This window comes from Papaver somniferum, chromosome 4 (genome assembly GCF_003573695.1).
Source record: "Papaver somniferum cultivar HN1 chromosome 4, ASM357369v1, whole genome shotgun sequence".
Classification (NCBI taxonomy): Eukaryota; Viridiplantae; Streptophyta; class Magnoliopsida; order Ranunculales; family Papaveraceae; genus Papaver; species Papaver somniferum.
The window spans coordinates 7,382,847-7,401,886 of NC_039361.1; the positions used below are offsets into that span (position 1 = coordinate 7,382,847).

The 19,040-nt window shown below is 37.6% G+C and overlaps 1 long non-coding RNA gene across 1 annotated transcript; it reads left to right on the plus strand.

Annotated features, from left to right (window-relative positions):
* Positions 1-440: 440 nt before the first annotated feature.
* Positions 441-928, plus strand: LOC113274515. Its single transcript, XR_003323037.1, has 3 exons — positions 441-500; positions 647-679; positions 811-928. It is a non-coding gene; the product is annotated as an uncharacterized LOC113274515 (long non-coding RNA).
* The last annotated feature ends 18,112 nt before the right edge of the window (positions 929-19,040 follow it).

A 19,040-nucleotide genomic window follows, 5' to 3' on the forward strand; every position in this document is an offset into this window, starting at 1 on the left:
GTCACAAATATGTGTGGTTTACATCCCATTAAAGATACGCATAGCTTCACTGAATAATAAGATGTTGCATTCACTCCGCGTGATCAACTTATATTGCTTCTTGTTTATGTCTAATTTTTTTCGTCAGGGAACGAAGCAGATGGAAAACCTAGTCAAGGAGTTGAGGATGATGTTAGATGAACTGGAGAATTTGCCACCACTTGAAAAAATAAAGGTAATATCCATGTAATGATTGTCATCTGTATATCAACTATAAGCGATTAGAAATCGTTTTAGATTAGAGCTGATGAGAAACAGACTGAGACCATATCATACTAGATTTATGCATGGTGTCATTTGAAATTCTACGGGTAAGTTGTTCTTAAATAGAGTTCATAATTGTATCTAGCATCCAACTATAATAAGTTGATACTCATTAACAGGTAAGAAACTATAATCCCGAGATTCTCAGTCTGATGTGCACCAAATCATCTAATCTGGATAATGCATATTTATCAGTGGTGAGTTTACTTTATAAAATTTGCTGACTCTATTTCGAAAGATGGGTTCAACTCCTTTTCGGATTGCCGGTTGCTCTGTCAGACTGTCATCTTTGGACCTAGGTTTCTGATTATTTGTTTTGTTAATGTGAAATTTCTTGTTTCAGGCGAAACGTATGCAGTCATGGGAATGCAAAAGGGTTAGTGTTATTGGATTCAAGTTTTGTTCGTCCTTGGCATGCAATTGTGTTGTTTGAATTTTCCAAGTTGTGTTTTACTTCTATACTCTCCGAGGCCGATATATCACTGACACAACTGTGATAATTAACAGGATGTCTCAGTTGCTGGAGTCAATTTCTTGTGCAATTTTCTAGGTGAGGCAACGACATGGCCAAGACTCCACCGCACCTTGGATTCTTCTACATATAGTAATAGTTTATAATAAGCAAGATTCGAATCTGGTGCAAACTAGAAACAGAATAAGAGTAAGCTGGTTCATGAAATTGACCCTTCTTTGTGTACACTAGTACATATCAAGATTCGAATCTGGTGCAAACTAGAAACAGAATAAGAGCGCCTTGGATTTTTGTCTCTCTTCTTTGTGTACACTAGTACATATCAATGTGGATCAAATGACAAAAATTACAACCAAACACTGATTTTTTCGGCCTGTATTGTATTTCATGGGCGAAGGAGAAAACTATGAGATGATAGAGAAAAAAAAACACCCTTACTTGCACCTCCAAGATCGATCTGAACATTATCTGTTTTTCGGATAATTATGGAATTAAGCCACTAATGATGGATTTTGAATCCGGAATCTTTAAGAGTTCTTTTATTTATTCTGGTGATAGATTGGTGTTTTGAGCTTTCACAAGATATTATATTTGCAAACAGTCAATTAGTTAGTTGGCTAGTCTGAAACTCTGAATCAATACATCAATATGCCTCTTGGTTTTAGCAGACATCGTTAAAATACTAACAGCAACAAGAATTTTAGTTTAATATCCATTACTTTTTGCTACACGATTTTAGCTAACATCATTCAATTAGGTGTATCTCATCCAAAAATAATATAGAGAAAGTAAAACTAATACAAAAAGTGAGTACAAAGTTAAATTTGTTTACATAAACCGCCATCAGTTCTTGACATCATTATGGTCAGCAGTGTCAACCTCATCCCTTGCAACGCCATTCTCCTCCTCTTCTACCGAGAGTCTCAAACTATTAGTTTCGACAAAAGCAGAAGTATCAGTGTCAGCAAAATCAGGGTCATATTCGTCGTCGGTATGATCGCGTGTTGCCCGTTCTCCTCATCTGGGAGTCTCGTCCTTGTTTCTTTGGCAGTTGCATCTTTTCCACACAAAAAGTAGCCGATTCTACTACAAAGAGACATCACAAGAAAGGGAATCAGGAGTTCTGAAAGAAAAAACTTTAAAGAAGGAATTAAGAAAGACTCAATTTAAAGTGAGCTAAGGACGCCTTTTATATAAACACACAACTTACCTAATCCTGTTTGAACAAGAATACCTGAAATATCACAAATTCTACAAACGTGTCCGTGACAAAAGCACGCCCCAGCCCTTGCCCCTTTTTAATTCCAACCATTAGTTAGGGCTTGATATATTCAAAATACTTGATGGAAATGCCGACCAAGGATTCATATCAAAATACTCTCTTTCTTTCTCAAAAATAAAAAAAATAAAAAAAAAAACTCTCTTTAGATGCCCTGTTGATAATATGAACTGAAGCTAAAGAAGTTCTAGGATGAGGACAAGTTGTTTGGTCACATAAACAATTAAAACAAATTACAAATTTGTCTTTGTTATGTCCAGTAGTTTTTACTTGTAAAAATCTAGTCTTCAATTTTCGCAGATACACATCTTCTAATAAAATCTTGTCGATCGTATTGAAAGTATTTTCGATAATTTGCTGACTCTATCTTGTTTAAACTCCTTTACGGATTACTGTTTCCCTGTTAGTTTTGCACCTAGATGTCTGCTTGTTTGTGTTGCTAATGTGAAATTTCTTGTTTCAGGCAAAACATAAGAAAACCTGGGAATGCAAAAAGGTTAGTATTATTGAATCCAAGTTCTGTTCTTCCTTGGCATGCAGTTGTATCGTTTGTTTGTATTTTGATATGTTCCTGTTAGGAAAAGTGTGGTTTTCCTATTTATGGTTTGTTTCCACATTGAGGTGGATTTCTTAATTGGAGTAGGAAATATATTAGGAAAGGTTTTGGTTTTCTAATAGGAGACTAATACTTGGTGGCCAAGTTTGTGTCTCCCTATATATATGACTAGAATTGTAGGTTTGCAGACAATCCAACCTAGAAGAGTGGTAAAACTTTGTGTTTAGGTTTTTGGTCTCTTTGTTAGGGAGGATCGTGCGCTACCGTGAAGGTCAATATCGGTGTGAGAGAAAAACTTGTAGAAAGAGGATTTTGGTATTATAGTATTTAGGGATTGGGGCTTTGCCCTAAACCAAGTTTCTAATGTTTCCATGTTTCTCCTCTGTTAGTAGCAGATGTGAAGACGGTGTAGAAGAGAAGACACGAGGATGGTTTGACGAATGTTAGAGAGTTGGTTTCTTCAATAGTGTTCTCGGGTATGTCTTGTTAACTCTTTGGGTATTGTCTTAAGTTGCGGAAAGAGCATTTAATGGTCTTTGATTAATGGATGTTTTTCCGGTGGTGTTGGCCGTGGATGTAGCCTGTAAAGGTGAACCACGTATATCTTGTATTGTGGTTATGTGCTTCTTTATATTCTATCTCTTTCTTATTATTTCTCGCATGTTTGGTTCAAATCATCAATTGTCCTTTGTGATCCTGATTTCCGCTGCTCTCGGGGTGCCAATTTTCCCAACAATTGGTATCAGAGTAAGGACGGGCTGGTGCGATTGAACCTGGAATTGAATGATAGTTTATTGTTCGGGTGGAGAAATATGTTTTGAAGATAATGTTTCAACCTGTGTTTACACAAAGATGGATTTGTGATGTGATTTACAAATCAGAGGTTCAACCTGGTAGAAGTTTATGTTCGTCGTTCAGTTTTCATGATGTAGTATGCGATGCAGAATAAAACTGGATGAGGTGGAATACATATTTACTTCTTGAAGAGTGTTGGTAATCATACACTATAAAGTATGGGTTACAAAGACTGAAGAAAGGATGAGGCTGTGAAGTCTCATGTAGAAGCAAGTCCAGCAACGATTCAAAGTTATGCACGAGATGTTATAGATTTATGTTCTTAAGTCTATGTTAAAGTATTCTTGATGGCTTGCACGTAATTTCTAGAATGTGTCCGATCTCGAAAGCATGTACCATGGTAATATGGGTATCACACGGTGTATATTCTGAGCGATTATGTTGGGTGTGATGGTGGTAAAAGAATGTCAGATTGGTGATGTCTTTGAGAATCGCTTAAAGGATTAATCACAGTGGAGATGTCTGATGGTTTGTTTCAGATACACGGTAATCATGACATGTGCTGGAGTATGATATTGAAGTTAATTCTTCCTTTCTGGATTAGAGTTCAATATTTAATTATCTTACTGGTTAGGTGGAGCTAATGGTGATTCTTCTAGATGGTTCTCTTGTTGATCAATGGTGGAGTCTGTGCAAGGATTCGTTGATGGTGATTGAAGATTTTCATGGTGTTTGTGAAACATGGTCAATTTTACAAGTGTTCTTCTAGTAGAATATGGTTTGAAGACTTTTATCGACGTCATATTGTTTTTTGGTCTAAGAGATGGTTCTATGGAGATGGAAGTTCAGGTCTGAGCTTCAAAAGTAATTCTACGGGTATATAGAGATGGTGAAAAACTCTAGTGGAATATGAAGGGCATTTCCTGTGATCGTCTCATGCTTGAAAGTATGATCTGAGGTGGAGATTGTTAGGAAAAGTGTGTTTTTCCTATTTATGAGTTGTTTCCATATTGAGGTGGATTTCTTAACTGTAGTAGGAAATATATTAGGAAAGGTTTTGGTTTCCTAATAGGAGACTAATACTTGGTGGCCAAGTTTGTATTCCCTATATATATAGGGCTAAAATTGTACGTTTGCGGACAATCCAACCAAAAAGACTGGTAAAACCTTGTGCTTAGGTTTTTGGTCTCTTTGTTAGGGAGGGTCGTGCACTACCATGAAGGTCAACATCGGGGTGAGAGAAAAACTTGTAGAAAGAGGATATTGGTATTATATTATTTAGGGATTGGGGCATTGCCCTAAACCAAGTTTCTAGTGTTTCCATGTTTCTCCTCTGTTAGTAACAACTGTGAAGACGATGTAGAAGAGTAGATACGAGAATGGTTCGAAGAATGTTAGAGAGTTGTTTTTTACAAATTAGGCCGCTGATCTTCTCACTTGTTTTTTACATGTCTTCATCTTCGTCGAGTGTGGTAGATATCTTGGTCAGAGTGTTTCCTTATACTTTCTATGTTGCCCTACTTGTTGGATGGTTTTACGTGAACCAAGTTATTTTGCTATTATACAATGTTCACAAAATAATTATAGGATGAGGTGGCATGGGAGATTAATTCATAACGAAAATGTTTTATCCGCATACTACACGGAAATGGGTCGAGATCGTCTGTGTCACTGCTTGTGTGTGCCCTATGTGCCATACCAATAGAAACACGCCACATCATTCCTTTCATTAACCATGACTAACTAAATAGATTTTTTATTTATACAACACTAATCAATTAAGAAAGATAATTAATTAGTTAAAGAAGATATTACAAATCCAAGAGAAAATACCGTGTTTCTATTGGTGTGGCACATAGGGCACACCCAAGCAGTGGCACAGACGATCTGGACCCCACGGAAATGCTAAAGGTACCGCATAAAAATCAAGCTATTTAATTCCGCGTCTAATAACAAGTGGGACCTACATATGCCATATTACTGATTTAAATGCAGAGAACTTTTAATCTCGTCGATTGATTCCCTATCAAGATATTTTTGCGGGAGATAAAATTGGTGAGTCTACCACTTACGCTACACAGAAATGCTAAAGGTACCGCATAAAAATCCCGTTATTTTGTCCCGCGTCTAATCACAAGTGGGACCCAAATATGTTATTACAGATCCAAATACAGAGAAGTTTTGATCTCGTCCATTGATTCCCTATCGGGACATTTTTGCGGGAGATAAAATCGATGAGTCCAGCATTTCGGCTACACGGAAATGCTAGAGGTACCGCATAAAAATCCCGCTATTTTTTCCCGCGTCTAATGACAAGTAGGACCCACATATGCCATTACTGATCCAAATGCAGAGAAGTTTTCATCTCGTCCATTGATTCCCTATCGGGACATTTTTGCGGGAGATAAAATTGGTGAATCCAGCACTTCGGCTACATGAAAATGCTAAAGGCACCGCATAAAAATCCCGCCATTTTGTCCCGCGTCTAATAACAAGTGGGACCCACATATGCCATTACTGATCCAAATACAGGGAAGTTTTGGTCTCGTCCATTGATTCCCTATCGAGACATTTTTGCGGGAGATAAAATCGGTGAGTCCAGCACTTCCGCTACACGGAAATGCTAAAGGTACCGCATAAAAATCCCGCTATTTTGTCCCGCGTCTACTAACAAGTAGGACCCACAAATGCCATTACTGATCCAAATGCAGAGAAGTTTTGATCTCGTCCATTGATTCTCTATCGGCACATTTGTGCGGGAGAAAAACCGGTGAGTCCAGCACTTCCGCTACACGGAAATGCTAAAGGTACCGCATAAAAATACAGCTATTTTGTCTCGCGTCTAATAACAAGTGGGACCCACATATCCATTAATGATCCAAATGCAGAGAAGTTTTGATCTCGTCCATTGATTCCCTATCAGCACTTCCGCTACACGGAAATGCTAAAGGTACCGCATAAAAATCCCGCTACTTTGTCCCGCGTCTAATAACAAGTGGGACCCACATATGCCATTACTGATCCAAATGAAGAGAAGTTTTGGTCTCGTCCATTAATTCCCTGTCAGGACATTTTTGCGGGAGATAAAATCGGCGAGTCCAGCATTTCCGTGTAAGATACCGCATAAAAATCCCGCTATTTTATACGAGACATAAGAATGTATGAGGGTTCTACCAGGTTACGTAGGTTACATTAAAAGAAAGAAAAACTTACAACAAAGTTAAACAAAGAGCTTCCGAATTATTGAGAACGGAACTTGCAAAGTTTAGGTGGACTTTTCTCTCCGTCCCGATTGTGAAAACAACGTTAGATGGAATCAAACCCCACCAAATATAGTTCCCTAAGTTAGAAAAGTATCCAATGTGCCAAATAAGAGCTAACATCCTCATGCTACCAGGCATTACCCAAGACCACCAATTTGAATGACCGAAGACCATATCTTGGTCATTTTTAACTTTAAATCTGTTGTAACGTTGAAATTCATATGGATATTACTATGTTGCTGTAACTATGATAAATTAAATTAATATTCGTAATATTAACTCATCCTTAATCATTCAAACTTATACAACAAGTTAATTTTTTTTTAGTTAACCAGAATCACTAATACAACGGGATCCGTCTGGACCACCGTATTCAATATAATTGTAGTTCTGCTGCTCAGAAAAATAATAAGTGAGGTTATAGCAATTCTTTGATTGGTCTTGTTCTATCCCTGTTCTAGTCAAATCGAAGTAAACAGGGTCTTCTGTTTCAGTAATGTTGGAAATAATAAACCAAGAATATATTTGGAAGTCGAGTTAACTTGAGATACAAGTTGTGTTGGTTCTAGGAGAGTTCTAGAAGAGTTATATTATTAAAGTTGGACCTTATTAGGAAAGTGTCTCGTTTTATTGTTTTCGTTTGTGCTCTCCTCTCTCTTGCTCGATCCTTAACATGGTATCAGAGCATGGAGGGAGAGAGAGGAGAGGGAAAGAAAGTCGAAGAAATTCGGTAGAGAAATTAATCAAACGAGTGTTAGAAAAAAAGAAATTGTTCGTGATCTGATGATAATAATTAAAGTTGCGTTTGTTTTGTTGTGAAGAAGACGTAAGGTTACAGCTCCGTGACTTGTGGTTGTCAAGCCATGTTCGTGTGGATTTTCACCAACGAGTTTTATAAAGAGGAATGTTGTCGTTGTGAAACAAAGTGCTGGTGGATGTTGCAGTCAACAGGGAATGTTGTGCGAAAGCATTAAAGAATAAGGAGGAAGCTATGTTGCTGTCAAGTTAATGCCGGCAACTTGGTGGGGCTGTGAGATACAGGGAGGAACTGCTATTGGTTGTTCGGATTTGATGACAAGAAAAGGAAACTTGGGTTGGATCTTGAGAAAGAAAATCAGCTGTAGAAACTAACTTGATGCCATGGATTCCGTTTAATCAGTGGTTTGAAGAGCTATATGAGAAATCTATATACATCGATCTATATACAACCAAGGAGGATGTCTACTGTTAATTCTGATGATGCTATGGATTGCTCGAGGATGCTGCTGGTGGTAATTAATGAAGCCGTGAAAGCAGCAACGAAGTATTGTGCTGGCGCTGCTAGGGTTAGGGTTATCACGTGAATTTGAAGTCAAGAAGGAAGGTCTAGGCCTACTGCTGTCTTAGGTTATTTTTCCGTGAATTGTTGCCTGTGAAGCTGTGTTCGTAGGGACTTGAAGCAAGATTCAAAAGGTGAAGTCGGGGAGAGTTTAATGGACATATTACTGGGAAGAAAAAAAAAAAAAATAAAAGTTAAACATGGTCGGACAAGGGTTCGAAGTTAAAAGTTTTGTTGATGTGTAATCGCGTAAAAAAAAAGGGTGAGAACTTGGTTTAGAAGTTGTGATAAATAAGGAAAGTTACTGCTGTTGTATTACGTTGGTTGTTTACCAAAAGTTTGAAGATGTGTTCAATTGCGAGCAGGAAAGGAAGTTTTGGGTGCGACTTAGTTGGATCTTTATGTGAGATTTGATCAAGCATATATGTGAAGAAACTAAGCTGGGTTGCTGCCGTGATTAGAGTTTTTTCGTCTTAAGTTTTCGAACAAGAAGACGATCTTCCCGTCGTTACTACAAAGTTGGTGACAGAAGCATGATTGTTGCTGAAGAACAGTCACAGTTAGTGACGAAGGATGTCACAGTTAGTCACAGTATGTGACGGAAGGTTGTGACAGAATTGGAACACTAATAAAGTGTGACAGTCTCAACCAAGCACGGTGGAAAAACGTTTTGTGAGACATAGGTGCAAGACGGGGTGGTGAAGCTTGTTCAGGAAACTGTTTGGAATCTATGGAATAGGTTCGGTTCGCGTGGCGCATACAGTTTGATCAGCAGTATCAGTATGTTTCTCGGGTAGAGAGTTAAAAGCCCAGGTTGCAGCCAGGAGTAACAGTGAAGCAAGTTCAGCCGGATGCTCGTCATTATTCGAGGTGTTGAAAATGGCTAGGGAGGCTGTTCAGAATCGTTTGGTTTCTGTGTTGAGTATGCATGTTTGTCTATCAAAATAGTTTAAAACTCAGGGTGAAGCCAGTGGTAACAGTCAAGCAAGTTCAACCAGATGCTCGAAGTGCTCGAAGTGACAGATGTATAAACTAAATACTCAAACATCTAGTTTATGGGACAATATATAGAAGAAAAGTTTGTGAACTGAAAAATATCAGTCGTAGCAAACATCACAATAGTGAGGTTGTGACTCTTGTGTCAGTAACTTGTGAAGTAGGTAATAAAAAAAGATTTGGTTAGTTGGTTTTTTGTTCGGTTAGCAAGTGGATAGAGCGTAACAAAAAGGAGTGTGCTCCTAGCTTGTTAGGGAACGTTACTATGATGCTGCGGTATCATAGGGAGATGGCTGGATATGCAAATTTGCATGCTATCTAGGGAGTATAGAAGTATACTACTGAAGAAATCAAAGGGCCCGAACAGTTAGTGAACATGCCGGGGAGTGTGTTGAAGAGTAAACCGTTTATCTGTTACAAAAAATATTTAAGAATGTTTTCTTAAGGAAGTCTTGGTTTAAGTGAGGATGTTGGAAATAATAAACCAAGACTATATTTGGAAGTCGAGTTAACTTGAGACATAAGTTGTTTTGGTTTTAAGAGAGTTCTAGAAGAGTTCTATTATTAGATTTTGATCTTATTAGGAAAGTATCTTTGCTTAGTCGTCAAATTTGTTAAACTATATCAATAGGATGTTGAGCCATGAGAATTTGTACACCAAACTGATTATCAATGTAATCGTTTTATTGCTTTCGTTTGTGCTCTCCTCTCCCTTCCTCGATCCTTAACATGGTATCAGAGCAAGGAGGGAGAGAGAGGAGAGGGAAAGAAAGTTGAAGAAATTCGGTAGAGAAACTAATCAAACGAGTGTTAAAAAAAAAGTTGTTCGTGATCTGATGATAATAATTAAAAAAAAAAAAAAAAAAAAAAGATTGTTGGAGTTGTGTGGCTCAATATAGTGATATATAAGCAAGTCAATCTTCGTATATAGTATCGAGGCCTTTTAGATTAAAACCCCACACCTAACCTCAAGGTGATCAAGTGGGGACAGTATCAGCGCTATGTAGTCGTGCCTGGAGTGGGTGTGGCGGTCCGTAGGGGTCCTACAAAATGGTATCAGAGCAAGGTGGAGCGTTGCCGGGAGTCGGGCTGAAGAGTGGTTATGGAATGCCGGTAATCGGAAGGTCGCAGGTGGAGCCGGGAAGCTCAATGTATTGAGTAGTGTTCCAAGAGCATCTGGTGGCAGTAATCATTGTCCGATTGGTAGCATACATAGGTGGCGAGGTGGTTTGTATTCTCGCCAAGGTGGAGATTGTTGGAGTTGTGCGTCTCAATACACACATGTGAGTCGCACATGGGGTAGCTAAAGATAGTCCCACATGGAGGAAGATGTAACGACCCTCAAGCTCGTCAACGCGATTAGACCGGTTAAGAGACGATTTGTCTGCAAAGAATTTGATTAATTAATATAAATTTAATTATTAGAAAATAATCTAACAACGATCTAGATACGAAACTAGTACCGTTAGATAGACATCGGAAAGTTATGCGAAATGGACTACTTGAACGCACCAATCAGACACCGAACGGGGGAAAACGACGCTCAGAAGTTTAGTGCATGACTAAAGTCTACAACAATTGACTCAGCCGTTGACCGTCCACCGTTACTCGGAGTTGTTGCTTGGAGTTGACCGGACCAGACTGCGCCTTTGATTAGTAAAGGCTATCCCTTATAAATTATCAAAGGATGGATATAATAAAACCCATTCGGATTAATAGGAGTGTAAGTGTGTATATTCATTCTCTTGAAAGATAAGAGAGTTTGCATTTGTTCTCTTCACGTGTTGTAAGCAAGAGGTGGTGATGTCCGGTAGTACTGAGATATGCAAGGTGGTGGTGGCAGTTTTGAACGGAGACAGGGAGTTGGTGATAAAATCTAGTAAGTTAGTTTACTTAATTTAGATAAAGAGAAAGGAAGTGGTTGTTGCTGCTGTAGAGTTATACTTAGAATGAAAATGAGTTAATTATATTGATGAAAGAATATTAGGGAGGTTAGAAGTTCATGAATAAATCAGTAGAATATGGGAAGAGGTTAGGTTGAACTTGAAGGTTGGGTTATAAAAATGAAGTGATGACGAAGAACTCATTATAGTGTTCTTAATGAAGATGATGATTAATTATTCATGATGGTGATGATGATTGTGAAAGCTACTTGTTACCATTAAGGTAAACTCTTCCTTGGATTCCAGTATGTATTTAGTGATTTGGGTATGTACTGGAAATAGAAATAGAGTAGTAACAATTATTTATTTTTATTATGAAATTTCATGATTTTATGTGAATTAATTTATGCTCACTGGCCTATATCTATACACTTGTTTAGAAACTTTATAGAATTAATTAATGATAGATCTATAACCATAAGTTGTAGCCATTTGTGTAGTGATTCTGTGAACATAAAGTTCTTTCAGTTTGGTTGAGAATCGAGTGAGATACGGTGGCTAGAAAATGAACCGTCCAGGCTGTATTTCTGTGTTGCCAGTCACGAGTAGTGATATGTATGAGACTTTATAGACAGGTTAGAATAATAATTGGTAAATGTTCAGTAGGAAAAACTTGCAGAGGATCATACCAGGATTCTAAAGACACATTAATTGCTTCATTTGGATTAGAAGTGAGTATTATAGAGTGTATCAAAGTTAGACCCGTATCCTGTTTCTAGAGTTTGATTTTTGAATATAAACTTCCTTAGAGAAAATAATTAGAAGTGTTCATCCAACTGTTTGTGAAAATGACCGATTCAACTCGGTGAATCTTTGAGTTAGGTTAGCCGACTCGAGAGTCAGACCTAGTCAGATAGGTATAGGGCTGAATCGGTTTAGTGGGCTGGTTTGATGGATCGGTCCAGGTAGGGGCGTGGGCTTGTGCTTTAGGCCAGACATCTTATTTTGAGTTTTTGGACCGCTTAGAGTCCGAATCAACTTTCGGTCCCTTCTGCAAAGTTGTAGGATTTTTCGAGGGCTTTTCGGTGACACCCAACGTTACTATATTTGGATAAGTAGATATTATTTTAATCCAAAATTACTTATTACTAAGTTGTGAAACCATTAATAAAACTATAACCGTTAGTTATTGGACTTAGTCTATAACTAGAGACTTGTATGAAATTATGTTGTGATTTTCTTGTGAGCCTATTGGATGAACTCTTAGAGTGCTTGTAGGGTTAACGGTTGATCTCTATTAACAACGATCGAGTCAAAGGATGAACCGGTGGATCGTGGATCTCGAGGTAGGAGTGGCTTGTCATCAAAAGAGGTGGGAATACATTTTAATCTTTTGAAACCATTGTTGTTCCTTTTATAGACGTTTTTGTTTAACAAACTCATGCATTGTGCATTCCATGCATTATCAGTTTGCATTATGATTGTTTTGTTGATTCTTTGAATTTTTCCACGATTCGGAAAGGACTTGTATGTTTGTTATTATCAAGAACTGTTATGGGAAATGAGAATTCCACGTGTGGTATATAGGTGGCGCTCCTTCACATTTCTACTTATTATAAATTTATTCGGTGTGGAATTGGCACCAATATTACTAATCGGTGTGGAAGTGGCATCAATATTATACATTGTTTGAAGAATGAGTTTGTCCATACACATATTTTTGTGCATTTCAGTGACTCAGTCACTTTAATGTTTGGGAAAACATGTATTGTTTTCCGAATTTTTCTCATGATTTCTTTAAAGTTAAATGTTATTCATGTTGGGCACCCCTTTTAGGGATGATGTGCTCACCCATTCCCACTTTCAATTTCAGAGACATATCAAGATGTGCATGTGACGATGAAAGCTTCGAAGAATTATTTACGTTAATTAGTTAGCTTCCGCTATGTTTATTCTGTGTTTGTATTCCATTTGTAAATCAACTCACTATTGAATATGTATCATTTGAAAGGAGTTCTTGTATATATACTTCAGAGCGGGGCTAGTTTTTGAGTTAAGCTTTGTAGCAGATTTTTTAATTGATCGTTAAGTAAATGTTTTAGATTTTTAGTGCCTCTTTATTTAGTTAATCTCTTGGATTAGTCAGCTGCTAGCTTTAGGACACCTCAGAAGACAAGTTCCATATGGTGATATATAAGCAAGCCAATCTCCCTACATAGTACCGAGGCCTTTTAGATTAAAACCCCACACCTAACCTCAAAATGGTCAAGTGGGGACAGTACGGTATTATGTAGGCGTGCCCGAAGTGGGTGCGGATAACCACCGGTGACCAGTCGTCGGTTCCTGTCACAATTTAGAGAATTAAAAACAAATGCTACCCGAAATTGAAAGTTGGAAACACACATTAACAAGTAAACTTTTTATTATTTTTAATGCACGACAAACAAAATTAAATTATATGACTTGTATATTTTATTGCCATACAAATGAAATCATTTTTTCTTCTTTTCAAAAAAAAAATGAAATTTTTGTAGTTGCTTATTTAACTAAAGCCGGTTGTACTTCTATAAATGTATACTAGAAGTGCAACGACACTTTTGGTCTGTATTCACATCACTCAGAATTACAAGTACTATGCACTTACATGCTAACAGTGAGAGCAGAATGACATTACAAATGTAATGAGACAGAGGGAAATGGGAGTTTATTTTCCTTCACTAAAGCTGTACATAGTACGGACCCTTAAGGGTTATTTATACTAGTCACAAAATCAGATAAACATCCTCCGACGGAGATAACTATCAATCTATGGGTGCCATGTTATGGCACATGTGTCCTATGCTAGGTGATTGTGTGGTCCCCGCATAAGATGTGTCCATTTGTAGATCAGCCCCTTAGAACAATATTATATAACACTCACCCTTGGATGATCCATCGTCTAAAAAGATTGCCACCTCGTTCGCCAGTAAAAACTCAAAAATATAAAATCCGAACAACGAGTAGAAAAATAATATATTGTCCTCGTCAAAATCTTGTCAGAAAAACTTAGCACCGGTGGTTTGAAAGTGATGATGGTCGTCACGAACTTCCTTCCATTGTTGGAACTGCGTCAGGAAAACCATTTAGGACAAACCTGAACGCTGGATGCTCACAACAGTATTGTCGATGCAACTTGTTCGGATTCGTGTAGAACTTATCAGGAAAAACTGTGTGTGGTAAAAACCTGACTTAAGAGTAAAGTGTGATAATCCAATCACTGTTTCCGCCAAAAAATTCTACGGATATCTATCACTTTAGATGGTTACCACCGTTCCAAGATTATTATCTCATTAAAAACCTCGTCAGGAAAATCCATTTGGGAAAAAAACCTGAACGTAGGAAAACACGAGTCTTCAGAACAGTGTTGAACCCGCAGATGTTGCCTCGTTAAAACCTTTCCCGGGAAAACTCAAAGGGACAAAAACCAAGACGAAGGAAAAAGAGTACAACATTTCGAACTGCAGATAACAGTGGACTCGCATGCCTCATTAAAACCCTGACAAGGAAAACCAAATGGGACAAAACCTTGACTAAGTAAAAAGAGTACACGACGTAATATCCAACATACCCAATATCCATAGTATTATGTGGGTTTACTCCCCCTGATGAGTAGGCATCTTAGTTGATCATTATGTTCGACAATATTGCATAGAGATCACGAGCCATCTTCTAATGACTTCAGCAGCTTCATCTTCCTTTAGTTGAAAAACTTGGTATGATCTATCTTTGTGCAATTTCTTAATGATCATAGTCTTTTATTCTCCATTAGATTTGTCTGAACAATCATAATCGGTCGGAGGATGAACAAGTATCCTCTATTACCAGACTATTAGCTAGGAAAATGTTTAGCTTCTTTAACAAACCTGCCAACGATCTTTCATGCAAAAGATCAAGATTAATGGTACCACGAAGATGAAGGTGTTTTCTTCGGACCTATGTCTCGATATTGGTGCTGGGTAAAACCAGTCTTACATGTTACTACAAACTCAATATCAGGTACCTATAAAATGCCTCAGTTAATGTACCCTTAATTTAAACATGCATTGTGTAATACAAACCATAGAGTGATACATCTCCTTTGTTGAGATGTAAGCCGATCAATCTTAAAAGTAAGAGATCGTATAGCTGCAAATTAAGTGAGCTTGTCCATTAAACATGTTCAAATCTTTAAGGTTGACGAAATTAATGGACTTCCATCTACAATGCTCAACCAACATATTGTTTTACCGAGAATATCATCTCGAACTTATGCTTTAAGCATTTTTGTGCTTTGGAGGACTCTTCAGAAGTTCCAATAAAATAGATGTTTTATATATCAAATCTAGTAAATGAATAGTACATGGGCATATATAAGATGGTTCATACATATCCCTGGGTATTATAAGCATTCACTTATACGCACATGACATGGTAATTCTAACGATAAGTGGAAACCTTCAGGAATTTATATGCAGTTATCTGTATTTCATACAGATTCGCAATAACCACATCCTTTAGATGCATGTCGAGTCTTTAAAAGACTGCCAGGAAAATACCAAAGAGGTAGTTGCATCCATAATATGGAATATGTACAAATAAATTCATCTCAGGTTCCTGTAAAAGACTTTGTCCCATTAATTGACTTTACTTTTCTCACTATGCACATACACCCACCTGTAGCCACTAGGGGTTACATTATCGGATGTCGGAACTCCAAACACCCGTTTGCGGCCAAGAGTAGCTCACATTATCGAGTGTTCGGTTGTTCGGGCTGCAATACCAAATTTATGCATTTTTGCGAGAAACTATTATTTTTCTTTGGTCTCTCCTGGTTTAACCAATCATACCTTTGATGACATTCCCATAGAGAGTGGTTTAATCCAACAACACCTACGGTAGTATTAGTGGATACTTTGACTATGTCATCAACAATCATTGGATTACGATCGCAAATTTCTTTATTGCATGCATGCCTTATGGAAATCCTCTCATTTTGAGGTTTCACAGCCTTTTTAGAGACATTCTCTTATTAGGAGAACTATACTCAGAGAAATTAGATCTTCCACTGATAGTCTCTTTGAGAGCACTATCTTTCAATGATTGTGACTGGCTCTTCCTTTGAAGAGGTGCAGAATATTTCAAGTCAACTAGTCATCCATGCTCAAGGTGTGTTCTAAGTGACACACTTGCTACTACATTTACAACTTATCAAGGAAGCAATTTTATTTGCAATCTCTGGAGATGTCAAATCTTCGGCATGTCTTTCAGTGATGAAAACATCAAGATGAGATGCATCCTGGATTATCTTTGTGCAAACCGGGATACTTCACGCCGTTTTTTAGGCGATAGCCTTTCCTCCCCCAAACGATGGGAAGTCTTTCTCATCAAATTTGCAAATATTGTAATAGAGTAGTAACAACAGTGGAATATAGTACGTCTCAAACAGAAAAACATGACAATGGTTACATGAGTAATAAGCTCAAAGTGCACAAGAACATCAAATGTGCCCACCATCAATGCCCAAAGCATTACTAGGATGATACAACATCAACGGATGACAAACAAGAGTTTTATTTAAAATATATAAGAGTATAGATACACAGTTACCACCAGGTGAGATGTCGGGTCATTTATGACTACCAGACCATACTTCCATCAACCTGGTTAGTGTCTGCGGAAACTCAAGGGGTGGCGCTGCATAACAAGCGACCTCAATTAGTTTTCTCACTACGCTTTCACATAAGCATCAAATTAGTGAATAATGCTAAGACTAAGTTTCAAGAGCGTACACAAGGGAGAAAACATTTCAGTATGAACAAATGTCCATATCTGCCAATCATATAAACTTTTCCGATAATTCCTTTGGAAAGGGGGATATCCATCCACATCGATTTCAGTAGCTACTCTGAACATTATCGACAATCAATTAACAATCAGTTAATAACGATCTCACATCATTCTCTCGAGTAAGAGGATATTCTAATCCATTTGGTACAAAAATTCAATATGCGGATATTCTCTCCATGAGATATCAACGCAATTTTCATGGACATGCTCCTCGTCAAGAGATATCAACTCATAACTCAAAGAGAATATGGACGTTATGTGATTAGATTGGCATACCTCATATATGAGGTTTTCGTCTATGCTAATATATTATCAGACGAAACAATCGCTGCGATTCTGTGGCATGCCTTGCAAGGACTTTTGTTACGCTGAATCAAGCAAGCATAATCTTGCTAAATCTAGCAACAGAGTAGTCTCTAACACCTCAGGCATTTCTCGGTGTGAGAATTTAGATGAGACACAATTGGATTTAACCAATGTCGTCGACGATCCTCCCCCTGATCCTTAGGAGGGATGTCTCATCAACAGAACATTCAGTTCTGCATGACTCAGCCTATCAAGGGAGCCACTGGTGCAGAAAACAATAATAACACGCAAACCATGAGAGGTAACTGATCAGGTTTCCTCTCTCGTTTACTGTCCAGCTGGGAGAATTTAAATAATTTACATTTTCATGTAAAATCAACAGTAAACTGTAAAATAAATTATGTGAACATAGACATTATCTCAATATCAGTCACAGTCATGCCAAGGCGACCGATAGAGATCAACAACAACATTTCAAATGCACGTACCATGTCTTTTATGTCACAACGATAGCAGAGCTCTTCCAGGCTCAAATATGGCGTATTCAAACCATTCATTATGCTACCGTGCCGTATTTTTCCAATTCTAGTGGTCCGGGGTTTATCAGGTTCTTAGACCCGAGATATATTTTGGTTCCCATATTCAAGAATATGCCTACCACAATTGCATCTTCCCCCTTTTCCAAAGATAAACTTATTTTCATAGGTACTACTGCAAATTTAATTCACCAAATTCGTGATTTAGGTTATAGCTCAGGCGACGAGAAGACATGATATTAACTCTAAATATCATATAAAGAAATGCGACACTCATTATCGCTCGACTTTTGTATATCTACGAGGCGCAGTTAACATTTGCAACACTCGTTGTTGTTGACACAACATATACAAAGTGCAAATTAAGCACTAGCCCTTTAAAGCTCGTCGATGCATATAATTGGCGCATATAATGCATGTCGTAAAGCTAGCAGGAACACATAAGGGCTCAAAATATGCGATTCTCCTTATTGCTCCGCAATATTATATACGGTGCATATATCTTCTCCAGAAAATTAAGCCGAACCATTTACCACAGAAATCAATGGTGAAACAAGGAAGAAAACATTCAAAATATAATATATATGGTCCTGACATAATACCGTCAAATTTCCGGATTCGTCTATTAGAGTCGACGAAATATTAATTTATCAAAGTGGAATTATGAACACATTCTTTTCATTAATAGAAATTGTCTCAATATCAATTGTGGTCATTTCAAAGACCATAGATAGAGACTGGCTAACCGTGTAAAGCCGGTGTCCATTTTTCATCGCATTCCAACCTTTGGTGGAACGACTTTGAGTTCTGGAGATTATTATAGCAAAGGAATATTACAATTTTGCTATCCCTCGGGATGCAACAATTCCTCGCTCCGCCGATATTAAAACCATAAACACCACAAAATTATTGGTGTACCGAACAAAGGAAATTTTATTTTCTACGCTATCCAAAAAGGACGCGAAAAACCTTCCGTTGGTTGGCTAAGGAGGAAAATAATAAAATACTGCAAAACTCAAATATTTGGCTAAATTCGGAAATCGAATAACATCACAAATATGAGTCGTTGCTAATATGTACCTATTTCGGATATCTCTTCATATACCGTGTATTGCTAGTACTCCAAAACCACATACAAAATACGGTATGATGTCTAACGTTCTCTTTAACAAGTCCTAACCGAAATAGGAAACAGAGTTAGCCATTACTAAAATTTATGCATAAAACTACTCAACAATAGTTAGTTAAAATATGCAAGGATTGAAGAGAATTATCCTTTTCCGTAGCGTCCGCCGCAATATTGAATGCCAAAGAACAATTCGTGCTGATAATGTTTTGTAGTTGCTTATTTAACTTAAGCCAGTTGTACTTCTATAAATGTATACTAGAAGTGCAACGACAGTTTTGGTCTGTATTCACATCACTCAGAATTACAAGTACTATGCACTTACATACCAACAGTGAGAGC